At 51.8% G+C, this 17,442-nt stretch overlaps 1 long non-coding RNA gene across 1 annotated transcript; it reads left to right on the plus strand.

The window, feature by feature from the left end:
* Positions 1-13,235: 13,235 nt before the first annotated feature.
* On the plus strand, positions 13,236-17,159 carry LOC131422325 (uncharacterized). Its single transcript, XR_009224067.1, has 3 exons — positions 13,236-13,287; positions 13,434-13,525; positions 16,647-17,159. It is a non-coding gene; the product is annotated as an uncharacterized LOC131422325 (long non-coding RNA).
* The last annotated feature ends 283 nt before the right edge of the window (positions 17,160-17,442 follow it).

Consider the following 17,442-nt stretch of genomic DNA (forward strand, 5'->3'; position numbering starts at 1 on the left):
CTGGCTGGGCCTGAGAATTAAACTGACACAGAGAGTAACAGGAGAAAAGTGTGCACATTCATTTAATGTAAGATTTAGTGTCGTGTGAGTCCTCATAAGGATAATGAAGACCTGGAGAAGTGGCAAAACCAAAATGCTTTCTACTGGCTGGATGAAGAGAGCAAATTGTGGGAAAGTAACCAAAATCCCTGGGGAGGGAAAGGAGGATGAGAGTTATCCTAACAAGGGCTGTGTGCACAGAATTATCTCGGTCAACTCCCCTCTCTGGTGGTAGGAACGCCTCCTTCCTCCTTGCGCAGGGATGCACCTTCCACATTGGGTTCATCTCCTGCTCGCAGAAAGAAAGGGGAGGTCAGGACGCTTTTCTTGTACCTGCTGTTTTTCAAGTGCCTTTAGCTCAAGTAATCTTATGCCCAAGTGGCATTTTTGGGGTGGCACATCCTGCCACCCTTTGCCAGAGGACAAGTCAGAAGACGAGGCCACAGTTGAAATGTGCTGCCTTCTGGGTGAAAGACGAATAAGCGAAGAGGAGCCTTCCAAACCTTCTCAGGAGTGACTCCAGGCACAGGTTGTGGGGGCTGAAAAAGGATGATTTCTTTTCAAAGTAAAATCATGACTTACACAAATATAAAATGAACACGTCACATATTTTGTTTAACTCACGACTTAATGAGGGAACCAGTAAGATGGTATGACCAGTTCAAAGCAGAATTCAGATACATTCACATATAGACAATCAGAAATGCTGAAATAAACTTACAAATAGATGCAAAAGTGACCATTTGTGAGACCAGAGAACTACGTGGCAAATGTCTTAAAGAGATGCCTCTGGGGTGTAGGACCATGTACGTGTGTGTTCTCATCTATTTTTATTTATTTGTGTGTGAGAACCTATCACACACCAACCTCTGCTGCACTAGCTCACGTGATTTTGGTCTCGGGTGCTCAGCGCCTCAGTAAAACACAGGCTACTCTCCACCTCTGTGACTCCGTCAGCAGAGGTGACGCCAACCAGACAGTCAGGTGTGCTCCCACACCTGTCCACGCCACTTGCTCTTGTTCTCTTTACTGTGTAACTTAACTAAACATTACCTAAACCAACTACTCATCAGTATAAAATGAGAGAGTCGTTTCTGTGATAAATGGTTTGGGAAATCAAGATGAAGGCAAACTGAAGTCGCTTTAAAAATTGCTTCTGAATTAGGTGCAGACAAGAAACCTCAAAAAGCAGAAAGTAATTTGTGAATGTTTGGAAGAATGCTGGTCTTAGATTGCTTCACAAATGTATTCAAGTCTCAGTCTGCTTTAAAAAACTACTGAAAGTGGGTATCTTCAGAAGATGAATTAAGGGTGTGGTTTACGCCAAAAATGAAGACTAAGAACTCCAGTCCCCGACCGGGGCTGACTAGTCTCCACTCTACATGGAAATATCCAGAGTCAAGACTGGGTGTGCAGTGGCCCTGGGTGGGATATTGACCAGAGGGGTGAGGAGTCACGAAAACTTCATGCATCTTGATCGATTGTATACATTTGTCAAAATTTATCAACATGTACAGTTAGAACTTGAAGATTTCATTGTATGAAAAGTAGACCTGATAAACTTATTAAAAATTAATGCATATTTATATGTTTTAAGTTAAAAATATATGCAAAGTATGTCTGCTTTCTTATTTTTTTATTATCATTTTCACCAGCTTTTAAAATTAACCAACAGATCATGTTGGCTTCAGAAATGTTTCTTCTTCTGTTACTTTCATAATGAAGGAATAAATGTATTTTAAATAAAATAAAATTTAATTATTTTCATCATCACCTGGGGGGCCCGGGATCCTGTATGAAAGGAAGACGCTGTCCATGTTAGAGTAAGAACTTTTCTGATTAGAAATTTAACTGCAGTTGACGGCCCATGAATGTCCTGGAGCCTAAGGCACAGAAAATGCCCCGTCCTTTGGAATTCTAACAGGGCAGAGAAAGCCAGGCCAGGAACCCACCCTCTCCAGCCCCTCCCTTCTCGGTGGGCGGTGGGTGCTGGGGACCCCAGGAGGAGGAGGAGCCTGCCCAGCTCCAGCTCTCCCGCAGGACACCCAGGGCCATGCCCCTGGAAGGGGGTCGCCCAGGCGGGTCCCCTCGCTGGGCAGGGAGGTTGCTGCCATGCTAAATATACATGTGAAAATGTTATTAAACACTGTTCATTTGAGAGAGAAGTCCACTCCTGCACCTGCTCCCATCAGACGTGTGCCCTGATTACAGCATCTGCAGGCTGATCATCGATGCAAATGGGCAGACTGGGATCTCTGTTCCTCTCTCATCTGCCTCCTACTTCACTTCTCATCCTCCCCTGGGCTCAGAAACCCACCTCCCAGGACCCCAGTGGGTCGGAGAGACCCAATCTGCATTCCTTTTCTGAGACACAATACCAGCTGATGGAGTGGCTGCAGCTCTTACTGAGGGCGCCAGAGGCCCTGCTGTGCTTTCACGGCTTCCCTGGGATACAGTCAAGCTCAAGGGCATGGTGTTGCATTCTGGAAGGAGGCGTGTGCACACATGGAGATGGTCACTGTCTTCCCTGCACGCCCAGGTGCGATGCACAGGGTGAGACCAGCAGCAAGGGAAGCAACGAGGGGAGGGACAGATGGCTGCTGCTCTGGGGGCGGGTTGGCCCTCCTGTCTGGAACCTTGATCATCTCGGGCCGGACGCTGGCCTGCAGCTGGGCCTGCAGTCCCAGACTGAGCCCAAGGTACAGGGAGCAGTGGACAGAGCCGGCTGGTGTCCCGGGCAGCTGGAGCCGACACTCTCCCCGGGGCTCTTCCCGGAGACGGGGTTTCTGGCCAGTGTGAGGCTCTGCCCACCCTGGGGTTTAGACATCATTGGAGATCTGGGAGATCTGATGGGACGGGCCCTCTTTGTGTGAGCTGAGGCAAGAGGATCCCTGAAGGAGGCTCCCCAAGGGAGAGAATGAGCAACTGATTTTGGTTTAAGAGGCCGGCCCTGTCTGCTGGAGTGATTCTGAGCCCTCGCTGTGGCTGTGCCCCGGACTCAGGGGTGCCTGGAGGAAACATCCCCCGGAACCACAGAGAGAAGCCTTCACCAAACCCAGTGCACAGATACTTTACTGAGGGTGGGATAAAGGAGTGACTTGCTGAGAGGTGCTGGAGCAGGCCCACGCCCTTTAGGAGTGGGGGTCCCTTGGGCTGGTGTAGGACCCCCTCCCTCTCTGGGTCAGGGCTCAGTGTAGACCCAGCATAGCTCTGCCTGCTCCTGAGCCTCTGCTGATCCCTCCAGGCTCAGCTCTCAGGCCTGCAGTCCTGTGCCTCTGCATCTGCTCTGTGCCCAGGGCTCACACTGCGTTCATCTCCACACATCCAGGATCCAGGGGTCAAGGGTCAGGGAAAGCATGGAGGTGAGTATGCACTGAGACACCAGGAGACAGCAAGACCCACTGTGCCATGAGAGGGGCCACAGGGAGCTGACCCCAGAAGCCCCTTTGGAGATTCAGATCAGGGTGCGCTGGTAAGGTGGGGGGGATGGAGGTAAAACACAGACACTCAGACTAAAGGGTGTCTTCTCATGCTAATGCCTTATGGGTGGTGACTTTGCACAAGCCCCACATCTGCCATGCAGGGACTCCCCTGCCCAGGGGCCATCCCAGAGGAGAGCAGCTACCACGAGCACCTCATCTTGGGGTGACTGCCTCCCTTCCTTGGGGTTCTCTTTGCACTTGCACAGCTGGGACCACTGTTGGAGGACATCATATGGCAGAGGCCACTGTCATCCTCGTTCCAGCACCGGCCGTAACGCACTCCTCCCACCAGGGAGGGGGCTGTGCACCGTGGACATCCGAGGGATGGCAGCCACTCCATCCCACCAGGTCCTCTATCGCTGGCATCTCCGAACACGGGAAGCATGTGAGGACCCCAGGACCGCGGCCTTTCACACGGGCCTCTGTCTAGTTTCCAAATCAACTCTGACTTTCCAACTGCTGGTGACCACTCTGTGTTAAAGGTAATCTTCTGGTTTGGAGGAACGATTTGGAATAAGTATGTAAGATCTGGGCAGAACTGTGACACGACACATGAAGGGAAGTGCACGGCCTGTGAGTCTGCATGGCTGAGATCAAGGCCACGACCGGACACGCCCACTGCTGTGCTCAGTGCGGAGCTTGGCACTAGAGGGGGAAGAGGAATGTGGCAGGACTGCAGTGCATCCTGTCCCAGCATTTGAGAGTCTGGACACGGAAGAAGCGTGCATGTGGAGGGGCAACCCTTATACACTGGGACTGGATCGCTGGGGCCTCTCCTGAGAACAGGAGGACCCACGCTCAGCGGCAGGACCAGCTATGGTCACCATGTGAGGTCGGCGAGGGTGTGACGAGGACAGTAGTGCCACATGCCCCTTCGTCTGGACCAGAGGGTGGTCTCCGTGACTGAAGGAAGACCAGCCTGGTGTCCGCTGCAGCTCGCAGCCAACTCCAGCTGGTGGCCGGAGCCCAAGGCACCGGACCCACTGAGGCAGGGTAGGTGGACGGTGCTCCAGAACAAGAATATCAGGAGTCCGGTGAAATGGTGACTAAAAGTGTCAGTCGCAGACGACATATTTCCTTAGGACCTAAGGCCTCGGCACTAAAATGAACATTCTAAGTTAGAAGTGGAAACAAAATGCAGACAGGTGCGCCCCTCACTTCCTGACACGTGCACCACTCACCTGATCCACAGCACTCACCTCCGTGGCCAGACTCGTGGCTCGAAACCCCCCACTGCAGTTCATCCTTGGGGTGAGGGCCCAATGCCGTTCACTTAGTTTCAGAAAACAGAGGCCAATTCTGGCAGATTAAGAGGAAAAAGATAAAAAGGAACTGAGTTGCAAAAATAAAAGAAAGTTAATGCGTATGTTTCACACTCACTAGCAATCTGCCTTAACAGAGAGAGAGAGAGAGAGGGAGGGAGGGAGGAAGAGAGAGAGAGGGAGACAGGGAGGGAGGGAGAGAGAGGGAGACAGAGGGGGAGAGCTGACACCACGAGTTGCTGAGGACGTGGGGCAACAACCCTCATTTGCTGCAGCTGGGACAGCAAGGGAGTCCAGCGGCTTTGGGGACAACGGCCAGCAACTTCACTCGAGACAAATGAAAATCAAGTTGGCAAAAGACTCGTAAAGAGTCTTTCTCCTTACCAGCCTAGTCCACAACAGGCCAAAGCTGGAATTAAACCCAGTGTCCATCAGCAGGAGAAGGGACCAGAACTTGGGGTGACGCTCAGCGTGTGGAAGCTGCCTGTGGAAGGAAAGCCAGCAGGTAGGTGACGAGGGCAGAGTGCGTGCAGGGGTGAGGGGGCAGGACGAGGCGGGCTGTACAGCAATGTGCCGGCCACCTTTGTGGGACCCTCTGTGGCATGCAGAGGGGCATCTCAGCCTTCAGCACCCCAGGGCACCAGGAGGCCACACCCCTGCAAGGTTTCTGAATCCTCACACGGTGAGGGCCTTTCAGGGGAAAAAACAACAGACATTCATTTTCAGCCTGGTGGCCTCACGTCACTGAGGACAGCTGCTGGCACCCTGGTGGCCCACATCCCAGGGCCTGGTCTGGTCTCTTTTCCCAGACACTGCAGCCCCCATCCCCTGGTGTCCCAGCTGCCCCCCAAATCAGAGGGCAGGGGACAGGAGAGAAAGGGGTCCAGGCGTCCCCTCACAGAGGGCTATGGACCAGCGTGAGGTTTTACACATGACTGACACAACCCCGAGCTCAAAGACCACCATGATCATTCTCCTTTCTTCACCAGATGCCCTGACCTCAGCTAGAAGAAGCTGCCTGAAGTCCCTCCAAACACCCTGTGTGCACACCAGGGTGCTTCTCCACATATTTTAGTCTCAACGTATCCCCCCCACTCGCCCGCCCCATTTCTGTCGATTCTTGGAGAGCTTTGTTCAGAACTTTCTCCTTAAGTTTGTGGAGGGATCTGCAGCCCCCTCAGATGCTGTATTCACACCCACAGCCCATCGGTGTCAGAACCACGCCGTCCCCACTGCCCAAGGCCCTGCCTGTCCAAGGCTATGATGGGGAGGCCGGTGGGCGTGGCCCGAAGCTCTGCAGCCGAGATCCCCCTTCACTAGGATGCAGGGCTGTGACCCAGTCCACGGAGACAGCTCTCAGCCCGGTGCAGAGGTGGATTCCCACGGCCCTGCACCCACCCTCCCAGATGCACACTGCCCAGTGGGACTAATTGCCTTCGGCCTGACTAGCTCAAAATTATCGTGTCAAAGAACCACAGAAAATCAACAGAAGCCAGGATGAACTAAAACCAAAAGGGAAGGAACTGAAAATATTAACAACTACCCACTGTGTGAAATTGGTTTTCACCCTTTTAAGCTTTCCATTCACGGCATCATGCTGCACCTGCCATTTGTCACCAGGTCCCCTCCTCAGGTCTGAAATCGCTCCCAACCCTTACCCTGATTTTCCCCCACAGTTCTTAACAATACCCAAGATCACAGCGCGCTTTCATTTGTCCATTTATTGGTCTGCCCCGCCCCTAAATATAAGGTACAAGAGGACGAGGACTAACCCTGTCCTGTCCCAGGGCCACCGGTGGAGCTGGACAATCGTTCCTACCAAGAGGCCTCTGCCCACCAGACCCAGCGAGGCCCACCTGCCTGGAGCGGGTGCACGTTTTCCAGCCTGTCTCCCAGCAGAGGCCTTTTTCTATCTTGCACAAAGGATCTGAATGAGCAGAGGTGGCCCAGTGGTCCCGCGCACACACACGGATGCCCGCCCCAGTCACTACTGGGTCATCAGGGTCATCATCAGGGTCACACAGGCATCCATGCATCAGCCCCTCGTCTCATGCCCCGGACCAGGCCTCCTTTCATTACTTCTCATCCATGAACCCCATCTACAGTTTAAAACACCATGTCCACCAAACAGTCCTAAAGAGATGACGCCCGTCTCCACTCTTTTACCCAACGACGACCCGCTGTACGGAGTCTGCGCACATCTGCTGCTCAAGATCAGCAAGGTGACTCCCACCAGGTGAAATAAAACCAAAACACGTGGCCGCGGCTGCAAGTGTGGCTAACTATGCACAAGCATCGGGAGTCCCAGAGGCTTCTTAAGATATCGCAAGAAACACTTGAGGTGTTTCCCACTGTGTCCCTCTGTGATCCTCTTCACCTCCCCAAGAGGTAGAGGAACTCCAAACTGGAAGTGCCTGCCTTAAGACAACCAACAGACAAAAGAGGAAACCTTTGGGTTACAACATATTTTTCTCCACATTATGACAATTTTCACACATACATGCAAGATGTTCACACAGACACTAGACTCCAGCACCACTACTTTACCACACTCGTCTGTCACATAACTGTCCTTCTCTCCGTCCCTCTAAGCACCCATTCCCCGTCTCTTCTTTGGATGAATCTCAGTCGCTGACACCAGTACACTTCCTTCTGAACTTGCAGCGTGCGCAACTCAACCAGAGTCCAAGAGCTGTTCACAGTGTCTCCTTTGAGGTAGAGTCACAGACGGTGACAGGCACCAGAGTCCAGGATCTTGACAAATGCACACCTGAGGCCACACATCACCACACAGGCCCTCAGGACACTTCCAAGTAGATCCCCGCCCTCAGCCTTGGGGCAATCCCTCTCCTGAACTTTCTCCACCACAGATTTTTTTGATCAGACTTCTATAAATGGAAACATATGGCATGTACTCTTTGAAGGATGCATTCACTCAAGTCGTCTTTGAGATTTACACGTGCTTGCGCGTATCAGTGGTTCATTTCCCTTTACTGCTGAATAAAAGTCCATTGTATGGATGTGAAACAGCTTAGCCACTGCCAGAACTTTTCCCAGAGTGGCTGTGCCATTTTACACCCCCACTGACCAGGCAGGAATCGGCTGCTCCACATTCTGTCCACGCCTAGTGTCGTGGGCCATTCTGGTTGGTGAGGAGTGGTATCCTATTAGAGTGAGCCTAATCCAGATTGCAGTGAGGTCCAATTTATCAACAGCACCAACAATTTAGTAGCTTCTTAACATTACACATACACTCGCCATGTGACGCAGCCATTTCACTCCCAGGGTCTTACCCAAGGGAAATGAGAACATATCCACACTAAAGCTTGAATCTCAGCGTTCCTTGCAGCTCTGTTCACAATAGACAAAAATCTGAAATACCCAGATGTTCATCAACAAATGAATGGCAAAAACCTTGCATAGACATAGCACTCAGCAGTAAGAGGGGATCAGCCACTCATGCACACAATGTAGTGAAGAGCCACAAGAAATTACAGCAAAGACAACCCCTCCCCGGGGACAGAGAGGATTGGAGGTGCTTGGACCGGGCTGTGAGTGGCTGACTGGGAGGGAGCGCACAGCAACCCCTCTGGTGAAGGAGATGGTCCAGATCCTGATGGGGGCCATGGCCACATGGGTGCTTACATTTTCTGAAATTTGTCATGATGCACACAATGTGGTTGCTTTTTATCGTGTATAAGTCATACCCCAATAGTGTTGATCTTCAAAAAGAAAGAAATATCGTATCTGGGTCAATACATCTTCGACTAGGTTTTTGCAACAGCCCTCAGCACTCACTCATTGCCCTCTTTTTTGTCAGCACCACCCAGGGCCCATCCTCGCCGTGTCTACAGCCTGGAGCACAGTCTCCACGACACCAATGTCCTCCTCATCCTCTAGCTGCAGCTTTGCTGTCTCTCCTACACGGAACAGACAGTAACTTCAGGACACAGCACTTCCATTCCTTCAATGAGTAAGTCAGGCAGCAAGTATTCACGGTGTGTCTACCAGCCCCGGGCACCGTCTTAGGAGAAGCTGGAAGTATAAGTAAGACACAGCGTCCACTCCGAATCTTAGAAGGGGTAGAGACACAGAGTGAAACAAGCACAGACCAGCATCAATAACTGGTTCTGCAGGCGCAGTGACCAGAGCTCAGTGAGACTGTAACCCCGAGCCCATCAGGACCAACTGACCCGATCTTATCAACAGAGTGACTAAGAGTGGTTTTTCAGGAACTGAGAGTCCCCGTTTGTCCAGTTCAGGCCGGTTGAGACCACCAGCCCATCAACTGGGCCTGTGCAAATGCCCGACTGGTGACCCTTTGACGTCATGGGGCTGAAAACTCTACCCTCAGAGCATGCTAACGCCACCATTTGTGAACGTGTCCTACGAAGAGCCATGAAGCTTGACTATGCTTGCACAGGTCATCAATTACCTCCCTTCTCCTCTCCTCCAATCATCCATCTCCACATTTCAGACCGCCCTGCACCTCATCCCCAATTTATGCGCCCCAAGCCCTGGATCAGGGAGGCATATTTGAGAGCTCCACCTCCTGTCTCCTGGCTAGTCGACCTTGGAACAAAATCTTTTCTTTTCTCAAAAGCTGATGGCGTAATAATCGGCTTTTTATGCGCATTGGGAAGAGTACCCCATCCTTGTGCAGTAACATGACCACAAAGAACGGACGATGCATTCTCCAGGATTAGGATGGGCTGTGTAGAGCAGGTGGCATCTGAGGGCCGTCTCAAAAGACAAAGTGCAGAGGGAGGAATGAGGGAGTATATGAAAGGGCCTCCAAAGAGACACTTAGGAGATGGGAGAATGGACTAAAGAACATGGTAATTAGGGGGATCACAGCAGTTCATCGAAACTGGAATACATGGAGTGGGGCAGAGGCTTGGCAGAAATAGAGAGAAGGGAAAGGAGGGCGGGGATGGAAGGGAGGAAAGGAGGAAGGAAGCTAAGTCACAACCAGCCAATCAAGTGTGAGCTTAGGCTAAGGAAGAAAAGAGAATGTAGGATCAAGGCATGGGTAGAGTATTTACACACACACACTATGCATAAATATGTCACTTTTGTCCACGGGTATTTTCTCTGATAACACTGATTTCTATGACTTAGTAAAAAAAATACTGATTTCTATGACTTAGTAATTCCGTTTACAAACATTATTATAATAACCAGTACAATTTTATCACCTTAAAACCAGTCATTCACATACTTGAACATGCTTATCTGCCTACTGACAACTCCATTTATTCCTGAAGAGAGCAATAAAAGATTTTGGATTCCTCAGTAACACCAGCTCTTCCCTGCAGGGCAGGGACAGGTCGTTAAGAGTCCCCGAGAAGCCCCACGTCATTTGTAAGAAAGATGTTTTAATAACGGATGGGTATAATTGTAAAAAGGTTAAGAAATTTATTACTTAAAACCTGAATGTAAGCTCACAATTTGAATATACTAGAAAATACGTCGTGTTCTCCATTTCTATTCAGGAGGTATTTTTCTCAACCAAGTTGCTTTTAGGGAACATTAATTACATCAAATGCTATTATAGCACACAAAATTTATGTGAAACCAACCACAAGTGAGTGTGAGGGGGATGCTGCTGCTTTCCTTTAAAAACACAAAGACAGCTCTAAACAGCAAGACAATACGTTAACATTCGTCAGCTCCGGGGACACAAGTGTGTCACTTATTCGCCACCCTTATCCGCACTGGGGAGAAACAACCAGTGACCGCAAGACCGGTTCCCGGGCGGAGGATGGACGAATCACCCGGAGAGAGACGACAGAGACCTCGGTCCTTTCGGGAAACGCCTTGAGCGCGGAGCGGCCTCCGCGGCCGGGGACAAGGACGGGACCACCCGGCAGGGGGGAGTGTGGCGAGACCGGGGCAGGCTCCGCGTCCACACGGGAGAGGAGTCAGTCGGACGGGGCACAGGACCACCGGGCGCTGCGTTCACAGGGGCGGGGACGGGAGGAGAGGAGACACTGGAGGGGACAGAAAGGGGAGGGGGGCCACCTTCTCGCGAGGGGTCCTGGAAGGGCGGGGGAGGGCGGGGGGCGCGGGTAGAGAGTCGGGGCGGGGGCTTCCGGTCGCCTTCTGATGGCGTCATAGGCCGCACACAGCAGGCACCAGTGACCACCTGCAGGAGGAATGACCTGCAGGAGATGGGCGAGACACGCAAAGGACAACAGGGCGCCACAGCCCGCCTGGCAGCCATAGCGAGCCAGCTGTGAGCCTCTGGTCTGCGCGTGCGCACGGCCCGCCGCAACACTGCGCTTGTGCAGGCCCGACTGCCACACCGCGCCGGCGCAGTGTCGTCTCCTCTTCTTCCCTCAGGCGCTCGCGAGTGTCGCACTAAGCAGCCTCGCACTCCAGGCAGTTGAAGTGGAGGCCTTCTCGGACTGCCCAATTCGGAGGCATACGCTCTATCCGGGGTTTCCGCCGGCAAAAGGGCCAGGCGTTAGCTCCTCAGACCATCATCTTAACGAGCTCCCCCCAAAGTCTCCGCTTGAGGGCGCAGGAACCCCCTCTGGCCTCGCTCGCCGCTCCCCTCACATCTCCTGGGAGTCACGTCACGCGGGGCTCCGGCACTCCGCTCTGCGCGTGCGCAGGGCCCCTCCTGTCCTCCCCAGCCTGCTAGGCGGCGGTGTTGTGCGGCGCTCTCGTACTGTGTTCTGCGCGTGCGCGGGGCTCCGGGAGCTGGTGGCCGCAGCAGGTCACGTCCAGTGTCCAGGTTTGATCCTGTAGTGCGGTTACTGCCCACACGGACACAAAATACGTGTAGTTTTTTCATTTTTAGTGTAAGGTTTTCGCTAACGAGAATGTCATCAGCTTACGTTTTTCTAAGTAAATACCGGTGATCTTTCTTGTGCGCACTTGGGAGCAGTCATCACTGTAATGTCCTCCTGTGGCCTCGGAACCCTGGTCATCGGAGGTTCATTTGGGATCTGAAGGCCCAGGGCCAGCGGGGGTCCTCGCTGCCTTGGCGGGTGTCCTGTTTGGGGGTCCTTCGCGGGGGGGCTCGCCCTAGGACTCTGTGGGAAGTGTGGGGTCGGGACACCACGAGAGAGTTTGGGAAAGGAACCTGGGGACTGGGCGGAGACCCTCAGGGCCTGGAGTGGGTGGCCCTAGCGGGGACAGGTCACTGATGGCAGAGACCTGCAGGGACTTTGGAGGAAATGCCCTGGGCATCAACCAGGAGGGTCGGAGGGGTCCCTGCTGGTCAGGGGAAGCCTGGAGGAGTGGCCGTTGTCGCCCCGTTGCCCCCAGTACGGCGGCCTCCCTTCTGCGTGGACGCTTGGTGACCCACAGGCCAGAGCACGGATGGGAGAGGCCGGGCTGGAGAAGCAGAGGACAAGGCCAGTGTGCAGTATAGAGGGGCAGTGTCATCCCCCCTGGGGGGACGAAGTTAACCAGCACAGTAATGGGCAGAGAAGGAAGCCATGGCCACAAGGCCCATAAGTTCTGGGGCTGAGGGTCAGAGTGTGCCTCCTTCTCTCTTGGGTGGGAGGTGGGCCTTGTGGGGTGACAGACCTCACCTGTTCAGGCTTTGCCCACCTTGGCGGTGCCCCTTAGCTCCCACACACCCCCTGAGACACCCAAGCCTGTCACCAGTTGTGTTTCTTGAGATATGGGGGTTGTGGCTGTGGGGTGCATGAGTATTGGGATGGAGGGTGGGTGAGAGGAGGTATGTCCTGTCCTAATTTCTCCATAGGCAGGAGGGATGTATTTCATGAAAGACAATGAGCAACAGTCCAGGAGTCATGGCCAGGCCCACAACCCAGTGTCTGAGATGAGAAGAAGGAGGTTGGGCCCAGGCTGAAGTGTAGTCTGGAGGGGAGGGCCTCCAGGAGGAGGAGGGAGGACCTGGCACCCCCAGAGTGGGTGTGGGCCTGGCAGAACGGAGTGGACAGGCCAGCCAGTCCCCATGGGCACATTTGTATGTGTCCATTACAGATGAGGACAATGCTAGACATAAATAGGTAAGTTCCAATCCCAGAATGTTGCCTGGAATTTGCATTATAATTTGGTTTTAGATTATATTTCTGCTTGATCTGTCTCTTTCTCTTAGAAATGGAATACAGCGTGGCAATTGTGGCTATTTCAGTTCTGGTTAGTCAAGATTCTAGTGCACTAAGATTTTACCAGCTAATCAGAATTAATTATAATTCTGGGATATTTAACAGTGCCATTATGCAATTTTCACTGTTGCAGATGGAGAATGAAACGAGTGCATGGGACACTAACGCAATCTGTTCGTCATCAGTAGCTTTAATGGAGTTAAGTGAAGCCACCTGGGCAGGAAGACCCAGCAGATCGAGCTGCCTCTGCAGCTTCCTCCAGAAGCCCCTAACTCAGTTCTCACGGGCTGGAAGGCTCTCAGAGACCGAGGGAATAATGGCAGACGTAAATGAAGCTCACAGAATCTCCAGTACTGTCTATTCAGGATCCATCAGCAATAACTTCCACCCCATGGCATGGTCCCATCCCTCGTGGTCAGTACACTTTTTGTCCTGGTTTATCTGAATTATTTATGCAGAAAACTGTTTTTCCCCAGCTGGGAAGACCCGTTTATATGCACATTTCCTTTTAGACAACTCCCGTCTGTTGTCATAGACTTCTTTTTCCATCTTTTCTTGAGGAATTCCTGGGAATAATAGAAGAGGCGTAAGAAATGACCTTCACCTGGAAGCGGGTCCCAGCGGTCCCTCTGATGTGCTCCCCTAAAGTAAGGTGAGAGGGGGAACCGGTGCTGCATTTTTAGATGACATTGCTTTGGGAAATAGTTTCTATTTTATCACTAATCCTCTGGCTAATGTTTTAAACCAACATTTATAACACTGCCTAAGAGCTTTGGCATAAATGGATTTCGGTAAAGAAAAGCCGTTTCAGAGTGCTGCATTATAAGAGGGGCTTGGCAAATAGGAGGACTGGAGAGGAGACTGACAAATGAGGGAGGTGGCCCCAGGGCCAAGGGGGCAGCTGAAAACCAGACAACAGTGAACCCACGTCCACAGCACGCAGCGAGTGCCGTGCCTCCTAAGGAGAGAGCCCCCCACATCCCACGCGGAGTGGGTCTTCAGTCTCCTTTGTAACTAAGTCAGTATGCACAGGCCTGTTTCTTGTCCTGTCCATTTCTGACAGTGTCTGCGGTGCCCACCCTGCAATGTGAGGAGGTCCGTGCCAGGCCCATCCCTCTGCCTCCTCCCCGTTGTCTCCTCTCACATGTGAAGCTGATAAGATAGGCGTTCTGTTCTCTAAATGTAATTGAATCTGCCTTGCTCTCTGGTGCCTGTGTGAACAGTGTGCTAAGGGCCAGGATGGCACTTCCCGCCCTGCAGGCCCCGGAGCCTCCCCTGAGCCAGTGGAAGGAAATACGCCCAGTGTTAAGGCCACTGTTTCTTTTTGTGCCATTTTTTCTTTAAAGTCATGCCACATTTAGTTTCTTTATACTAATACCTTTTATTTCTTAACATTTATAATTGCTGTTCTTTCTGATGAAAGCATAAGGTGCCTTCCCGTATGCTCACATGGATCCAGCTCCTCTTATGGGAGCAGCTACGTAGGGTTGTTTCTACTGTTACTGCCTTTTCTGGAAAACTCCCTCCAGGACCCCTCCGGGTTCTTGCAGCATCTGGACTGGCCGTTCACTCTGCCTGCCAGATGGCCCTCGTTTGGGGACTCCTGGGTGAATTCTGCTGTTTTGTGGTTCTGCATTATGAGTCAGTGTTCCTGCAGGAAGCACAGGGCACATAGCATAATTTCTGGAGGGTTTAGTGAGGGGGCTCTTACAAAGACACTGGCAGAACGCTGGAAGACCACAAAACAAAGCCCAACGTCCCAGTCTAAAGATGGCAGAGTTGTTCTCACTCTGGTCTGAAGGAGTGAGGAGGGAGCATTCGTGGTCCATGGAGAGTCACTCTTCTTTTGAGAGTCAGAGAGAAACTAAGATGACCTGTAGGGGAATAAAACCGAGACCTCACCCTCACCTCCTGCCGATGTCCTGCCAGGAGTCCCACCAGCAAAGCAGAACTGGAAGCCCGTTGACAAAGTCCCTACAGGGCAGCCCCCCACGCCGAGCAGGGTGGAGGGGGCAGAGCAGGTCTGGAGGGTCAACGTAAGATAACCACACTGTGTCCCCCTTTCTTAGTTGTCACCCACAGTGTGCTGTGGTGACAGCTCCTTGTCGGTCACGTCAAGGTGGCAGCTTGAACCAGGTCACAGCAGGTGTGTTTATATCCAGGTAGGGGCAAACACTACACAACAGGGCTTGTTTATCATTTTGTTGGGTGTTTTTTTTTTTAATAATTTTATTTATTTATTTATTTTTCCCCCAAAGCCCCAGTAGATAGTTGTGTGTCATAGTTGCACGTCCTTCTAGCTGCTGTATGTGGGACGCGGCCTCAGCATGGCCGGAGAAGTGATGCGTTCGTTCAGTGCGAGCCCGGGATCCAACCCCGGGCCACCAGCAGCGGAGTGCGCGCACTTAACCGCTAAGCCGTGGGGCCGGCCCCTTGTTGGGTGTTTTGACCCCAGAAAGCGTTGGAGAAGATGTTAGCCATGCAGATTAAATGTAGAAGTGTGTCGAAGCCGTTGCATTGTGAATAGCACAAAAAGATTGAGGACGTGGTCTTCTAGTATTGGAAACTATAACCCAACTCAGTGAAGAAGTCATGGACAAACAAGAGAAGAGCAGACTTGGTTTTGTGGTTTCATTTTGTTTTATCCATTAATGCAAATAAAAACGTCCACCAACATTTGTGTGGGAACGACCCTCCCTGGTCAGTTACAGCCACAGGTCCCTATAGATTCAAGAGTTCACCAAAAATCAGCAGAAGTGTCTGTGGGAATCCGTCGGTTATATGGAATTTACAGTTAAGAGTATTGTGTATTTTTTTATTATTTGTAAACTGTGCTACAGGTGCTTTATTTCACTAAAATTTATAATAGCTTACGCACACATATACACATGTATGTGTTTGTTCCTTTACTGCGTGTCACGGCCACCTTTGGGGGTCTGCCCTGGGACGGCTGCTTCCTTCAGCCTTCATATCTTGGTATGTCAAATTCTTGAAGTTTTTATATCTGTAATTATGAGAAGTTTGGATATTGTTGTGTTCAACTGGTTTCTAAGAAGACTGACTTTGTGATGTGCCCAGATTTGCATGGATTTTGGAAATTTTCAGTGATTATGCTGAACTCTTATAATTGTGGCGAATTGTTCATTTACTCAGCAGACGGCCCCGTGGTCTGTGCTGAGCACATGGTGACACAGAGTGCGTCCTTGGCGGGGGGAGATCAGACCCTAGTAGGAACCTGTGGGGTCACGGCAGGTCCCCGAGGACTCACAGAGAAGCCAGGGTGGCCGAAACAACACGCCAGACCGGCTGAATTCCCAAGACAGGCGTAACCAAGGTTACAAAGCAACCCCATCCGTTTACATAAATAAAACTTACATAAACAGGATTGATAAAACCGTATCTCTTATTTAATCCAGCAAAAAGTATTTCATTTTTTAAAAATGTGCAATTAACCTGAAGCCTGCTTGTAAGCTAATTTTGTTTTTGAAGCCTTCGATCAAAGCTCTTCTGCATCTGGACAGGTGACAGGTGTCCCTTGCCAGCAGGCCCCCCAGGTGGATGTGCACGAGGTTGGGATCCACCGCCGGTGCCACTGCTGAGCGCCGCCAGTGTACCTTCTGCTCTATGTGCGCTCTGTTTCAGGAGGCATTCTCTGGGGCTGAGGGGTAGTCATTCTCAGTGATCAAGTATTTTTGCCCTGAAAACGCCTTTCTTCGTGATATGAGGCAGGCAGTGACCTACCTTTCCATAATTTGTTTAATTCTTTTTTCTAGTCGTTTCAGCAAGTGAATCCAAACTCTCCAGTCCATTCCGAGAAGACGCTGATGGGAGCAGAGACGCCCTCAGCTTTTCCCACACCTGCCTGGTGACTCTGTTCAACAGGTTAATGGGGCCGTTGAAATGGGAAGAAGCTGGAAGCCAAGAGCATGAGGCTAAAACAGTGAGTTTTTTCAAGTGAGAAGCAACAAGAAAGTGTGTTTATGCTTTCTCATTGCCAGAGACTGAATCCTCCCTCCTGCCCAGCCCCTTGCCAGTGAGGAGGGGCGCCTCGTTCCCAAAGCCCGCAGGCCGAGGCGTTACTGCCTCTCATGGATGAGTTTGAGGTTCCAGAGCTCTCTCCCTGCCCTGGAAGCTGCTCCCTCAGTGGAGAGGGGACTGTGCATCCCTGGGTGCCGGCTGCTCCTCTGTCCAGACGATGGCAGTGAGCCAGACCTGCTGAGGTCCTGTGTGGGGAATCTCCACGCCTGCCCGCTGGCCCATCTCCCCTCCTGACCTTTCTCCCTGTCCAGGGCCCTTCCTTCCATCAGGGTAGATTCAGTGAGGGGTGGAGGCAATCAACATGTTTCTCAACCCCCTCCCTTCCAACTTGCCAGAAACATCCAGGGTGGAGGTTAATCAAGGTGGACTCATCACAGACCCCTTCTCAGCTGTTGCTAGGAGGGTGGTCCTTGCCAGTGACATGGTCCCTTCTGTCTCATCATCATCATTCTCCAGAACCCAAACTGTGGCTGCCATCACCGGGCCGTCCCACCCTGCCCACAGCCCTCTGCCCTCCTGGTCTTGGACCTG

The sequence above is a fragment of the Diceros bicornis genome, chromosome 26 (genome assembly GCF_020826845.1).
Source record: "Diceros bicornis minor isolate mBicDic1 chromosome 26, mDicBic1.mat.cur, whole genome shotgun sequence".
Lineage (NCBI taxonomy): Eukaryota > Metazoa > Chordata > Mammalia > Perissodactyla > Rhinocerotidae > Diceros > Diceros bicornis.